Raw genomic sequence first — 14,743 nt, 5'->3', positions numbered from 1 at the left:
GCCATCCCCGAGTAGACATTATTTTAGACCTATATGAGCCGCCATTACGCTTTGTGTGTTTGTGCTTTGTGCCCCACAGGTGCCTTGATCTTTGCAGCTTTTGTATTCTTGCCCTGTGGAGCCTTATCCGGAAGAGTCTTTCCTTCATCCCAGCCCCTCTGGTGCTTGTTTTAGTCTATTGACCTTGATCAATAGAGGCCTTGCATGACGTGAGCGTCGTCCATGGCAACCGGTTCCGGCCGCCATTTTGGGTGGCATAAACAACATGGCGGGAAAGCTGTTGTTTGATCAGACGGACCTGTCAGTTTACGCCCGTAGCTTGCCCGTTGAGGCGGTATTGCGAGAAACTGAGGCCGTGTCATCTGCCTGTGGACCCGTACGCGACAGCAGTTACACAATGGTCCAAGGATCACGATGTTTTTCCTAACGTTTCCTACCCGGACATATACAACTTTTTCATTGACAGCACTGTTAGTCCATACACCCGCGAGACGCTTCGAGTATACAAGAGCCTGGACGCTTATAAATATTTTGTAGCTGGTTTCGTGTCAGATGTGCTTTGTGTTCGGACTGATAACAGCATCCGAGTGCTGACAGCAAAGGTGAGTCAAAGGTAGAGATATCTTGAGAATTGAGTACTTTCGATAGACTACTTGCTGTTGTAATTTTTGTTTTTATTTTTCAAATGATATGAAAATATATTCAGAGACTAAAAATCAGTAAACAATGGCTACGTTTTATTTGTGTTGTGTTGTATTGTTGTGTTGTGTTGTGTGTTGTTTATCTTTGCCTTGCAAACAGAGAACAAGAACTGAATAGGGTCAATTATCGAACCAATAATATTTATTAATTTTCATGTTAAACAAGTCTTGGTAAAGAAAAAGTTTCAAAATGAAATGCTACATTTTCAGACCACCTTGATATTACATAAAAGGTTTCACAGAACATCATGAAATATGTATCTGGTCAGTTTAATGCTGAAAGAAGTTTGACATGTTGAACATTAATAATAATAATAATTGATATTTTGTAAACAGTGTTGTGTTTGGATGTGCCAGAGAGAATATCATGCATATATTAAATCATCAATCAAAGGGTACAACAGATGGACACATATTGCATGAAGCAGCACACACAACGGCCATTTTGTTAAAGGCAATGTGTATGTGCATCACACATGTGTATGTGTGTATGTGCATCATCATGTGTATGAGTATGTGCATCACCACATACTAAAGAGATAGGTATTGGTCCTTCCATCATGGTGTACTTTTGTTTCCACTGTCCGATCACGCGCTCAACATGGATGCGAACATGAGCAATTTCTCGTGTTTCATCAACTTCTCGTCGTGATCGCTGTTTTCTCCCCTCAGTGAATGCTGGAATTTTCAATTCGGCACAATAAATGCCAACAGAATCTTCAATAGTGAATCCTCGGTCTGCTGGAATAACGTCCCCAGGTAGAAAATTATTCAGGATTCCACAGTTTTGTCTGAGACTCGTCCACCCCATCCTTTGGAAATGTAAGAAATACTACCTTGGGGGGTAATTGCTATAATAAACTTAACAGTGTTGTGCTGTTTGTAGCTGCTCCAAGTCTGCGCTCGAGCTTTATAATCGGACGGTTTTTCAATAAACACCTCTGAACAGTCCAAAATGCACACACAATTCCTGAAACATCTCTGGAACTCTAATGGCAGGGTACACCTCAGTTCAGCATGAGTAGGTGATCTTATCAAGGGTCTCAGTCTTATGTACAAAACATGAATCCACTTCCTGAAAATTCTAGATATAGAAGGACTAATGCCAAATCTGTATGCAAGATCTTCACCCTTTAAATTCAGTCGCAGTCTCATTAATACAATCATCAGCTGCTGGAAATTTGTCAAAATCCGAGATTGAAAATCTTCCACACATGGATACAGTATCTGCAAGAGGCACATTAAAGTCGCAAAATGAGGCAAACCGGTGCAGAACAAAACCTTCTTCTCATCAACCTGAAAGCTTTTCCCACTTACAGACAATTTGTTAATGCTTTTCACATACTCTTCATTTTCCTTTCTCAATGAATTGAAGTCAAAGGAAGATCTTGTTTCCAACTCGCTGATGTCCTTCATGGTCAATTCTGTTTGGCATGCCACAGATGTGCAAGTTTCATCATAAAGATCTTCGACATCATCCTCTAGGTGAGTGAGTACCATGAGAGCACCAGCTGCTACTCGCCTCTTCATGGACTCCTCTCGCTTCCCACGTCGCTCTTGCACGTTATTGTATCTATAATTAATATAAGATGAAATTCATGTACTTCAGATACTATATAGTGTGGTTAAGAAATTAATCTATGAATTTAAAATAAAGGCTCTACCGAAAAACTGCTGAGGAAAAGTCGGCATTTGCGATTTGATATAATAAATTAATTAATAAGTGTATTTCAAAGGTCTATTTGTTTGGCATCCAAATTAGTCACCTTGTATAAATTTGAACAATTTTAAACTCAATGCTAAATTTCTACAAAGTTGCTTCCAGGAATATTTAAATAGACTATGCAGGTACAGAAAAATCTCTTGTATTTTCCATTATTGCAAATTAAAACAGACGATGCAGATTCTTCAAATTAGATTATAATGTATTTTAGGTTTCGAGGCAAAACAATTTCATTTCGGCCTAGATCTACAAAATTACACAATATTTACAAAAGTCAAGGCTACTTCTCACCTGTCCATGCTTTTGGCTATTTTCTCCTGTGCGAATGGAGTAGCATTGCTGAATATAGTTGGAACATAATCTGGGTGGGTTGGATCAAATCTTCTTGTGCCTGCAAATAAATCAAAATGTGAGTGTAGTTACCTCCCTTTACCCTTTGTTCACGTTGACATCGCGGAAATCCCAGCGTGGGTATGGCACCTTTGTAGGTCGGATGTGTTTTAAATTGGTGCAATTTTCTGTCGGAATATACGCATGTTATTGTTAATTACAACATACCTCATCACACTGAAGATATCACATACTTTTGAAATTATAGCAGAATAAACGCAACACGGGTGTATTACCGGTGACGAAGTGATGGCTGCAGACGTAGCTGTGGGGGGTCAGCTCCCAGTCTTTCCTACTCAGCGCCGCTTTCCACAGTCGTTTTAGCGTGTTGTGTCATCCGGAAAACGGTAGAATGACAAGCCCGATCCCTTATGAGATCGGGCTGTACATCCGACAGCACAACAACTCTTTACCATCGTGTCGGGGGCAATTTATATTTGAGACGAGTTTCAAATTGCCGCCATTAAGTTTGGTGGCAGAAGCAATGTTTTGCCACCCAAGCGGTCACGTGACTAAGACGATGACATCACATGCAACTTCCCTAAGACTTCGTAACCAGAGGAGGAGCCATCACTTTCAGCTTCCGGCAGCAGGGTATCTTGCATGTAAGTTACTTCCACTGGCCCCGCCACCAGGTCAACCACTTATTTCATCAAGTCCTCTCCTCCTACCTCACTGGGCCCAGCGCCTGACATAACCACATCCAAGTCCTGATCTGCAGGAGATGGAAGTAATCTCCTCCTCTTTCTCCTCCTCTTTCTCCACCTCTTTCTCCTCCTCTTTCTTCTCCTCTTTCTCCTCCTCTTTCTCCTCTTTCTCCTCCTCTTTCTCCTCCTCTTTCTCCTCCTCATCCTCCTCCGGCTTGCTGTCCTCTCTTCCACCACTCCTTCCACTTCCTCCTTATCCTGTTAGGTATGGTGGGAGGAGGGAGGGCGTGGAGGAACTAGTAAGAGACAACAGGCACAACAACCGTTCCCTCATTTTATCCAGGGGGCAACACCCCACTTTCACCCGCAAATGCACGCAATGCATCTTACTATCATAACTCTGCGGGCAGGAGCGGCAGGTGTGTCCAGCTGCAACACAAAGGTTGCACTACACCTGGGCAGTGCAGCGCTCCCTCAAATGTCCCAAGTGGCCACACTTGGAGCAAAACTCTTCTTTGCACCCAGAAACAATATGACTCAGTTGACCGCACCTGCGACATACTTTTGTCTGACTTGCATAGAATACCTGTCCATGGTCCATCCCTATAACTATCCCATTAGGAATGTGCAAGACCGTGCCATCTTCCCTGACCTGAAGCGTGATGCCGTATTGCCGAGCACTTTTAAGGCCCTTTAAAGGCAGTAATTTGATTAAGGCCCTAGATGTTGCGTATATTTACATTTTGTATCAAGTGTTTCTTAACTAGTATTAAGTGTTTGTTTAAGGTAAGGAGTCCAGGCAAAATGCTTCCCACACAGGAGATGGTAGGTTGTACTTGTGTGTATAGTACAACAAGTACAATTGTGTGTGTATGTATATATCTATATATATATATATATTGTAACGGTTTCAAGGTTTGTACAGAGAGTTCAATAAATGTTAAAGATTTGCCCCCCATAGATAGTCAAACAACCAACATGTCGCCTCATTTGTAGTGTAGTTATTTCTTAGTATGTGTGAGAATAGGCCATTTCCTATGTTAGTTCTGCGTTGTGTAAAGCCAGGAAAATAGGCCCTACTGCCACCGGTCATCCTACGTCTATAGCCTCAATACAGTTTGTTAACGTTGGTTCATATTGGGCGAGTTAACACGAGGCAGGCAGAGGAGGATCGGGGCGGATTCGAGGTGGAGCGGCAGAAGCGATGACGGTAAGCATGTTGCGGATTCAGGGGTCGGCGCTCCCCTTATCAAGGGGGGGGGGGGGAGGTTAATCCCCTTGAGTTTAAGCTGGCCGTCCCCAAATCCTGGAAGCTATGACGCTCCTTCCGGTCGGAATTAGCTAGGGTGATTGGTCAATGAAGTCCCAAATACCTACTTACTAACCCGACTGTAAAGCAGGGAAATAACTCCCGCTCGAACCATGGATAAGATGGAAATTGCCGAGCGGTTAGCAATCCGCGGCCCGAGCCATTAACAAAGACTAACCCGATCCTCAACGGTTTCCAAATCGTGCCACAGGTACTCAATGGAAAGAAAGGATGGAGGCGATCGGTGTAGGGAAAAACCAAGAAAGAACAAGGTACATTTATTAACAAACCAAAGAGGAAACGAAAGGAATATACAAGGAAGAAGAAACAAAAGGACACAGGGCAGGCTTATCTATACAGTCTTAACTTATTACGACCCCAGGACGAACAGACACACTCACACGGGATTGTAGTGGTAGGGGAGGAAGGTCCAGGCAGATGGTCCAGGCGATGGTATCCGGCTCCGGTCCACTCCAGTCCAGGCACCGGTTCCGCGGGTGAAACCCGGCAGGCAGCTTCGCACGTATCGTCGGATGCGAGCGGACTTTACATATCTCGGGGTTACATATATCGGGGGACTGGGATGCGGCGTACGTAATACGTAGCTCGTGCCAGCTCTCTCTCTCTCTCTCGATCAATGGCTCGTATCACAGGCAGTTCATGCAATCAGCGTCTCCACGCAGTCCTTTGAAACAAGCGCGCCTCCCGATCAATAAGTTCATAAAGCGCCTTTTCCAATGAGTCCGTATCATCGACGGTCCCCTGCACAGTCCTTTGAAACAAGCGCGCCTCCCGATCAATAAGTTCATGAAGCGCCTTTCCCAATGAGTTCCTGAAAGGGCTTTTCGCGCGCGCTTATATATCGCGCTTTGAGATCAATGCGCGTACTTCAAAACCACGCCCGCCAGTGAGCTCACCTCAGCCCTGGTTGGTTGGCGAGGGTTCACCAGCCTCACCCTTGATGGCAAGTTGACAGGGCCATGCCTCGTTCCCGGCGCTCCGCCCCCTTCTTCCTCGAGCTTGACCGCGTGGTTAATGGCGTTTGTTTGAGCAAACTTCAGCTCAACGCAGTGAACGCTGCTGGCAAGTGAAGGCGCGTTTATAGAATTGGGAGAGAGAGATTGGAAAGGAAGCGAATGCGGCCTATCTTATTTAATTGGTGCAACGCAGATTCAACTATTGGGAACATGGCCTTATCTGACACATAATAAGGAAATAACTGAGATTTCTAAGGTGACCTACGTGTTGCTGTGGCCTATCTATGGGTGCTACCTTTGACCTTTTAAATGATGGAATATTATTTACAAGTATTTACAAAGTGAGGGGTTCTCAAAACCGCAACACTGCACCCTCCTTTCCTCCAGGCCCGTCCGGGCCGAAACAACTTTAACTTAGTGTGACACTTCGGTGTGGTTACCCTCTACTTTTAACCTCATCCTGAGTGCGACAGTTCTAACACTAAATATGTCCCGCCTGCTGCGTTGCATCCTATCTAACTGACTCATGCCCACAGACTAACCGAATTGCGTAATTATTCTGAAACTACACATTTAAGCCGGTGGGGAGCATTATTTACAAAAACACTAATTATTTACAAACTGTCACCCAGGACCTGTCTTTTGTGGGAAAAGCAGAACCTTTTGAAAAGAGGAAAAATACCACACTGCACTGCACTGATACACCATACCATATGCACCAATATGCACCAATAATAAAAATGCACCAAAAGCACAAAAAGCACCATCATGAAAATACACACAAAAATACATTTTAAAATAATCAATGATGTCTGATGTCTTCTTGCTTGTCTGCTGGGCCGATGCTTCTGGTTGTCTTGATGTTCATCTTGCTGTCTATTTAATAATAAGAAAGGGCACAACGCGCATCCACTTTTTGTTATTTCTGGCCAGCAGGGCCAACGTAGGTGGTCCACCTGCATGGCATGGTGGCCACTCTGAGAACACAGTGGTCCGCAACCAGACGCCGCTGGCAACAGTGGCCGGTCCCAGCAGACGTGCCAGGCCACAGTACGTGTGGTCCATAAGGTGGTGCTGTGCCACAGAACGTGTGGTCCATATGGTGCATCAGTGCAGGCCGGAGGCAGCAAAGGCGCGGGCGCACAACTGTGGTCACCTGCACACTCCCACCCCCCCCCCCCCACCCGGGCACAAAATAACAATGGTCCGTGAGTGGGGAAGGAAGGACAAGCAGATCAGCGGGCAGGGGCGCAAGGGTACACATCAATACGAAGCAATGCAGACATGAAGGGCGCGGGAGAGCGAGCTAAGAAAGCTCGTCCCTATCCGTACGTCACCGCAATGCAGACATGAAGGGCGCGGGAGAGCGAGCTAAGAAAGCTCGTCCCTATCCGTACGTCACCCCCCCATGTCACCTATCCTACCCTTGCCTTTACGCGTATTTACACAATTTACAAATCCACAAATTCGTCACTACGTCTTGTCTTCCCCATTCCCTCTAATGCCAAATTCATCCCCAATCCCTCCCAAGAAGGAAGGGATGGAATCACAAACAATGTCAAATCACGTCGAGATGCGTCTTACATTCCAAATGTTTGCACAAACCATGGTGTGGAGTCTTATCACCTTAGGCGAGTGGATGCGGATGTTGCGAAGAGACTTTCATCCTAGCTATACTTCTAAATGACATTAACCTTTTACACTACCCGGGGTCTTTCCCTGCCAATCCATTGGCCATCTTTACTCTATGCGGTTCTAAAAACCAATTCCCATTGAACATACTGTGGTGCTCACCAATTTGGGGTCTCACTCCCCCGAGATTTCAACCTGTGCCCTCGCACAATTTCAGGGCTTGGTCGTGTGGCTCACCAGCAGGTCCGCTCACCTGCACACCTCCGCCACTGAACGTTGCCACCCGAGCTTACCTGCTCCTCACCCGAACCTATCTAGGGAAGGCCCTCTGGCTCCCTTACCCCGCTACCGCCCTCTCGGGTGCTGGGCTACCCGGGTCCTTCCTCTGGATCCTCGGGCCCCATTGAACTCTAACGGGCTCCCACAGCCTACCTGCGTTCTCACCTGGCCGACAGACTACCAGTGGCGGAGTGCCCATTCAACCATTCTTACTAACAGGCCACACGCCCAGCCATTTCACTCTACTCATGCACCCATCCAAGCAGTACTCTGCTACTTTCGCACCACAGATGTCAATATCTTACCACAATTTACCTACTACCTCTACCTACTTTTAAATTACCCTCCCCGGGTACTCGTGAAGGGGTCCATCCTTCCCCCATCCACTCCTTCGCACCATACACTCCACTCCACGTATTCCACACTCCCACTCCACACCATTCATTCCAGACCATTTATTCCAGCCCATCCATTCCATATCACCAAGTTCTCTTGCACACTCTTGTGCTCTCACCATTCATGCACTTGCACCCTATGCAAGGCAATCACTCAATACCTTACACTTGTACACATTACTCTGCTCATACAGTTTCACACACACACACACACACACACACACACACCTCTCTCGAGCATTGCTTCGCAACTCCTCATTTCATCCGCAACTTAAAGCTCATACACACAGCATCATCTGGCTATCTATTGCCCTTCTAAGATTAGTGCTTCCACGTCATCCCTTTATACTACTGCACATCCCTCGTCGTTATCAACCATCTAACCTGGCTATGTCCCCACTACCTGTACAATGTCACTACTTAAATCTTGTGTCACCTATCCTATGGTCATCTTTCTAAATTCTATCGGTTATCCTAACCCTCCTGGGCTAGTTTTCACTGCCATCCCATAAACTAAAGCTCATGTGCCCAAAGATACGATGTGAGGGATGGTAGATCTACCACCCCTCTCCACCGTATACCATTTGCCATTACTATCGCTATCCAGTCCACTGTACTATGAGCCTCTCGGGGAGATACATTTTTTTTATAGCTCAGCTTCGAAAAGCCGAGTAATGCATGTGATGGTCTGTCTCCTGTAGGCTGGGTCCGTCCGGCATTCAGATTCAGGGGAGGAGGTTTTGTCGGACCGAGATTCCATGGTCCATTCCGGCGCAGAGCCTTGTGGCTGCCGGCCCGATGACCCCACCTCACCCGGTCGGAGCACCACCCCCGCCAGGGGGCGCAGGTCCGACCTGGCCCTTCTCCCCCGGAATCACGCCGATCGCCTGAACGACGCGGCACCGACCATACAGGGCGGGCCCTGGCCAGAATCGTGCACGGCGCTCCATGCAGGAGCGACGCAGCTACGATCCCGGCCGGGCCCCGCTGCACACAAAGCGCACCACGCCCCGAGAGCTCGCGTCGGCTATATGTCGGCCTAACCGCTGCACCGGTCAACGTCGATGCTCGGATTGCATTCTCACACCACGCGTTCCGTTCTACACTCGTACATCTCGGCACTCCAACGCCTCTCATACAACTCACGCATTCGATCACCGCATGCTCTTGTGCACACCACCCAGGCACACTCACACACTCCGTTACACACCTCTCATGTGCACTCTCCCTCGGTGTGTACTCCGTACCACTCATGGGGGTGCACTCTTGCATCCACCCATTCAGCGCACACCTACCCACGGGTGTGCACTTCTGCATCCACCCAATAACGCGCTCTGGTGTGCTCTCCCACACACTCTCTACAACCAACTCAGGTGTGCCACCTTGCACACTCGCCACAACCAACTCACTCTCTGTATCACATTCATCACACATACACTCCGATGTGCATTCGCTTTCACACTCGGCAACACACTCGCGCTCCGGCGCCGCTCGCACACGCGCGCCATTTCCACTCGCACAGAGCACCACGGACCTTCCACACACGCCCGGGGTACGCTGGGATCCCAAGCACGTGAAAATTATTTTTGCGCTAAACACTTTCCCGCAAAATCCCTTAGCACCATATACAGCCCTTCTCACCTTGGCGCTTCCTCCTCTTCGCTCCACCACCTGCAAACTTCCATTTGGTTAAGCACGGCATCACGATGTGAATACAGACTTTGAGCATATTCCGTTTCTCCCTCCAATTCATGCTCTACCTCTGCCGTCTCTCCAATTTCAATATCCACTATTTGTTTGATTTTATATAATTTTTCGTCGACGACCGCTGCTGCTAATAAAATAAAATTCTCTACTTCGGCGGTCGCCGGCTTCCCCATACCCTGGGTCGCGATCTCTACCCCGATCCACTTAACTGCGCCTTGCTCAGCCTCGCTTTCCCCGTGCTTCTCAAGTCGCGCTACCCCATCGCATACCCGTGTGCCCCTCCCGCTTGACCTGCGGTCTATGTCCTCGCCCATCTTTTTTATTAACTCCCCTTGGGTATCCATTTTTTCCTCTTGGATGTCCATGCTTCCAAGTAATTCATTTATTTCATTCTTTTGGGCGTCCATTTCTTTCTTTTTTTTTTCTTTTTTTTCTTTTTTTTTGTATACAAGATCTAGGCTCGTGAAAGAGCGAACATTAATCACACAGAAAGACAAACAGACACACAAAACAAATAACATCGGGAGCGGTAGACAAGATGGGGAGAGAGGGGGAAGGACACAAACACAACATTTGAGAGCAGGGACCGAGAGACATGGAGACATCGAGAGAACTGTGGGAGGGAGAGGGCTTTGGGGAGGAGGCATGGGAAGGGGGGGGTGGGGTGGGAGAGGTATAAAACATATGGACACTGCCAAGACTTCCAGGAAAGAAGTTGGAATTTCAAACAAGGTGGATCTGGGGTGAATTAGTGGGGGTAGAAAAGATCAAGGTTTTGGATGGGGGAAGATAAGAGATGGTGGTGAACAGCTGTTTTGAAGACCTGGAGGGAGGAGTGTGATTGAAGTGAGTGTGGGAGTTTGTTCCAGAGGCGGGAGAAAAGAGGAATGAAAGAGTGAAGGTGAGCAGAGAGCCGAGATTTCGGCAGTTTAACCATCAGAGGGTGGCTGGCAGATCTTGTGTGACCTGTAGGAATATTTGGGGGACAGAGCACAGAGAGAGCTGGGGGAGCAAGGCCGGAGAGGAGTCGGTAGAAGACAGAAAGACCACCTACCTGCCTGCGGTGAGTGAGTGAAAGGCCCTCAGAGATAGCTTCATCGCGGGAGATTCCAATGATTCTGAAAGCTTTGGATTCAACAGCGTGAAGCCGAGCCAGGTGTGAGGCAGGAGCACCAGCCCATAGGGGAGAACAGTATTCCATTGAGCTGCGGATGAAAGCCTTGTATGTGGTGAGGAGCTCAGGTGTGCCGAGGAAGGACTTCGCACGACGGAGGATGCCCAGTCGGCGACTGGCTTTGGAGGCCAGCTTGGAAATGTGGTTTTCCCAAGAAAGATCATGGCAGATGGTGAGTCCCAAAAGCTTGAGCGACAGAACTTCTTGGAGAGGATTGTTGAGAAAGTAGATGGGAGGGTTGTCCAGTCGATCTTTTCGGAGAGACATAGTAAGAGTGTGAGATTTGTCAGGATTGAAAGACATGTTCCACATGTTTGACCAGTCTGTGATTTTGTCCAGGTCTTCAGAGAGTGAGGAGGCTGCAGACTGCCGATCTGACGGAAGAGGAATGGAGCGGCAGAGAGTGGAGTCATCAGCAAAGAGATACAGAGGATTTTCCAGAGAGTCGGAGAGATCATTGATAAAGACCAGAAAAAGCACAAGGCCCAGCACACTGCCTTGGGGAACTCCAGCCTGAACGGGAAGGGGAGATGAGAGAAATCCATTCAGTGCCACACGTTGACTACGACCAGAGAGGAAGTCCGCAAGCCATGCATGGAGATTTCCATGGATACCATAGGAGGAGAGTTTGGTGAGCAGAGCTGGGTGCCAGACCGTATCGAAGGCACGTGATATGTCAAGGGAGACAGCTCTGATTTCCTGTTTGGCATTGAGGACCTCCATCCATTGTTGAGACAGCAGAAGCAGCATGTCCAGAGTAGAGTGACCTGGTCTGAAACCAAATTGATGATCAGAGATCATCCTCAGCGGTTTGGCCATTGGCCAATCTAGCCATTGGAGAAGAGGAAAGATTTCATATCCGAAGCAATGATGGATTCCATGACTTTGCTGATAATTGGGAGCAGGCTGATTGGTCTGTAGTTGCAAGGATCTGTTTTTGCACCTTTTTTGTGTAAAGCGGTAATGTTTGCTGATTTCCAGGATGCTGGCAGATGACCTTGAGCAAAGGATAGGGTGAAAAGAACAGAGAGAGGGTGAGATAGAGCGGCAGAGCAGGATTTTAGGACCCGTGGGCTGATGCCATCTGGTCCAGTTGCAGAATCAGAGTCGAGGTTTGACAAAAACTCCTCCACCTTGTCAGGAGAGAAGGTCACAGAGTCCAGGAGCAGTTTGGTTCGACTGGGAAAGGTGGGAACAGAGAGAGATGGGTTTGGGACTAAGGATTTTGAGGCAAACACAGAGTTGAGGCATTCGGCTTTGTCACGTGCGATGTCAACTGTGTGGCCATTTGAGGTAAGGGAGGGGATGGAGGGGGAACAAACACCAGAAACGGATTTGACCAGACGCCACCAGGATTTGGAGGAAGGAGACAGGTTTGAGAGTTCATTCTTGAGTGAGGAGAGATAGTGCTTCCTGGCACTCCTGAGGGTAGACACACACTTGTTCCGAGCTTGGTGGAAGGAACTGAGATTTCCTTCAGTTGGATTAGCCTTCCAAGAGGCAAAGGCAAGTTGTTTCAGGGCAACTGCCTCACCACAAGATTCAGTGTACCATGGACGGGAGGAAGGGTAAGACAACTGAAGGCGAGATGGGATAAATCTGTGCATGAGAGAGATCAGTTTGCTTTGGAAGAATTCCCAGGAAGAATTGATGTCAGAGGCAGTGGAGATGGGAGACCAATCCAGATGATTGATGGCTGCTTGAAGACCGTCCCAGTCGGCCTGAGTGAAATGCCAGACTCGTCGACGCTGAGGAGGCTCTCTGAGAATGGCCAGAGAGATGTCCACTTTGACAAGCACATGATCAGAAGAACCGATTGGAGCAGAAGAAGAGCAGCAGACATTAGCAGGGAAGTTAGTCATAACCAAGTCTAGAAGAGAAGATACTCCATTGGCTGAGATCCGGGTCGGGAAATTGACAGATTGTGTCAATCCCAGTGAGTCACAGAAGTCCTTTGGTGAGGTGCCATGACTGGTGAGAGAGGAACACACACCCAACCAGGTGGCATGATGACAATTGAAGTCACCACATATGAGGAAGAGAGAGTTGGGATGAGTGGATAGAAGTTGGTCCATGTTGTCAGACAGTGAAATGTAGATGGAGTCATCACTGTTTGGGGGACGGTACAGAACACATATGAACAAAAGGTGGGAGCGGAGAGGAAGACGTAGCCAGAGGTACTCCTGGGGGTGAGGAGGAGAGAGGGCAGTGCAAGGAGAGTGAGGAAGAGAGTTTTTGATAAAGATAGCCACCCCACCACCAGGCCAAGGCTCAGGTCTATCATACCGGAGGAGGGAGTAACCAGGAAGAGATATTAAGGAATCAGAGACATCTTGAAGGAGGAAAGTCTCTGTTAAGCAGATCAAGTCTGGATTGTCAGAAGCAACCTGTATGGATAGATCAGTCAGGTTTGAGCGAAGGCCCCGGATGTTTGAGGTCCATACCGTTAATGAAGAGAGAGGGGGAGCATCAGGTACAGGACAGGGGAGGGGAGGAGTAGGGTAAGATGAAGGATGAGAGGGGGAGGTAGGGAGAGCAGTTGTTAGTGTGTCAGCGATTGCAGAAGAGTTCCAAGAAGGGGAAGGATGAGGAGGATGAAAGGTTTGAAGGTGAAGGGATGAGGCACAGAGAGGGGTTGTTTGAGGGGGGGCAGAGGAAAGAAGAAGGTTGGGGGGGGTGGAGGTATGAGATAGAAGGGAGACGAAGTGGGGAGGAGGCAGCTTTGAGGAGGAGGGGGGAGGAGGGAGAATTGGAGAGGAATGGTATGGGGGGAGATTTGAATGGGAGGGGTTGGGGGGGAGTTTTGAAGGGGAGGAGTGAGGGGGGAGTTTAGGAGGGGAAGGGCAAGGGGGGAGTTCAGGAGTGGAAGGGCAAGGGGGGAGTTCAGGAGTGGAGGGGTAGGGGGGGAGTTTAAGAGTGGCGGGGCATGGGGGGAGTTTAGGAGTGTAGGTGCAAGGGGAGGGATTTGGATGGGAGGGGCAAGAGGGGAGTTTAGAAAGTGGATGATTAATGAAAGACGAACATTGAAAACAAATTGGGTTTGTTGTGATTTTCAAGTTAGCAATCCGGTTCAGAATGATGGAGGAGGGATGGAATGAATGTGAATTTAGACCATGTAGTGAGGGAGACGTATAAGATATTGAATTTCTTTTTTTTGAGGTGGAATGAGTTGGAGAGGAAATTGAGAAAAGCCTTTTAAATAGGAAGAAAAACAGCGTGTTGTAAAATACCACTGAGTAAAACACTGAAGGGGAAAGGTTATACATATTTAAATAATATTTAAACAGAACCGTGAACAATCTTATGTGCACAAAAATACCAACGGGGGGAGAGCCGAGAGGGACCACCACGAGTCACGTGAAGGGCAAACGGTGGATGGCAAGGAGTTAATGGGGGCGGGGCGAACAGCACACCTGGACAGAAAATACAGGATGAGTCAACAGTACACGTGGAGAAAGGAAAATAAATGTTTTTTTTTTTTTTTTTTTTGTTTGGTTTTTGGGGGTGGGGGGGGGGGGTGGGGGGAGGTGGGGATTTAGAACGTTAGACAGAGTATTATGTTCGGGGTGGAAGGGAAAAAAACTAAGAGCCAAGCAAAACACGATTAAGATAACAAACACCGACGGGGGTACAACTACAAGGCCGCACACGAAGAGCAGAACACGATTAAATAATTACAAGTTACAGGAAATTCAAACCAAAAGTAACTATAATCAAAACAATAACGCATGGACGATAAAATAACGAGTTGAAATTTGACAATCTATCTGGGGAAATGGGGGAGAAACACGTGGTCGAAGAACGAACGA

The 14,743-nt window shown here is 47.8% G+C and overlaps 1 long non-coding RNA gene across 5 annotated transcripts in view; it reads right to left on the bottom strand.

Moving 5' to 3' along the window:
• Window positions 1–825: 825 nt before the first annotated feature.
• The window catches only part of LOC144891403 (uncharacterized), a 46,827-nt gene continuing 32,909 nt past the window's right edge, over window positions 826–14,743 (bottom strand). The window contains exons 1-4 of one of the 5 annotated variants that reach the window (XR_013622934.1): window positions 3,051–3,476; window positions 2,716–2,815; window positions 2,047–2,274; window positions 826–1,928 (exon numbers count right to left, since the gene is read on the bottom strand). This is a non-coding gene — a long non-coding RNA (uncharacterized LOC144891403). Of the gene's footprint in view, window positions 2,275–2,715; window positions 2,816–3,050; window positions 3,720–14,743 lie in introns of those variants that run through there. The other 4 variants (XR_013622935.1, XR_013622937.1, XR_013622936.1 and 1 more) reach the window with 4 other exon arrangements.

Source organism: Myxine glutinosa, chromosome 3, assembly GCF_964187855.1.
Source record: "Myxine glutinosa chromosome 3, kmMyxGlut1.1, whole genome shotgun sequence".
Classification (NCBI taxonomy): domain Eukaryota; kingdom Metazoa; phylum Chordata; class Myxini; order Myxiniformes; family Myxinidae; genus Myxine; species Myxine glutinosa.
This window is presented reverse-complemented; position numbering and strand designations above follow the sequence as displayed.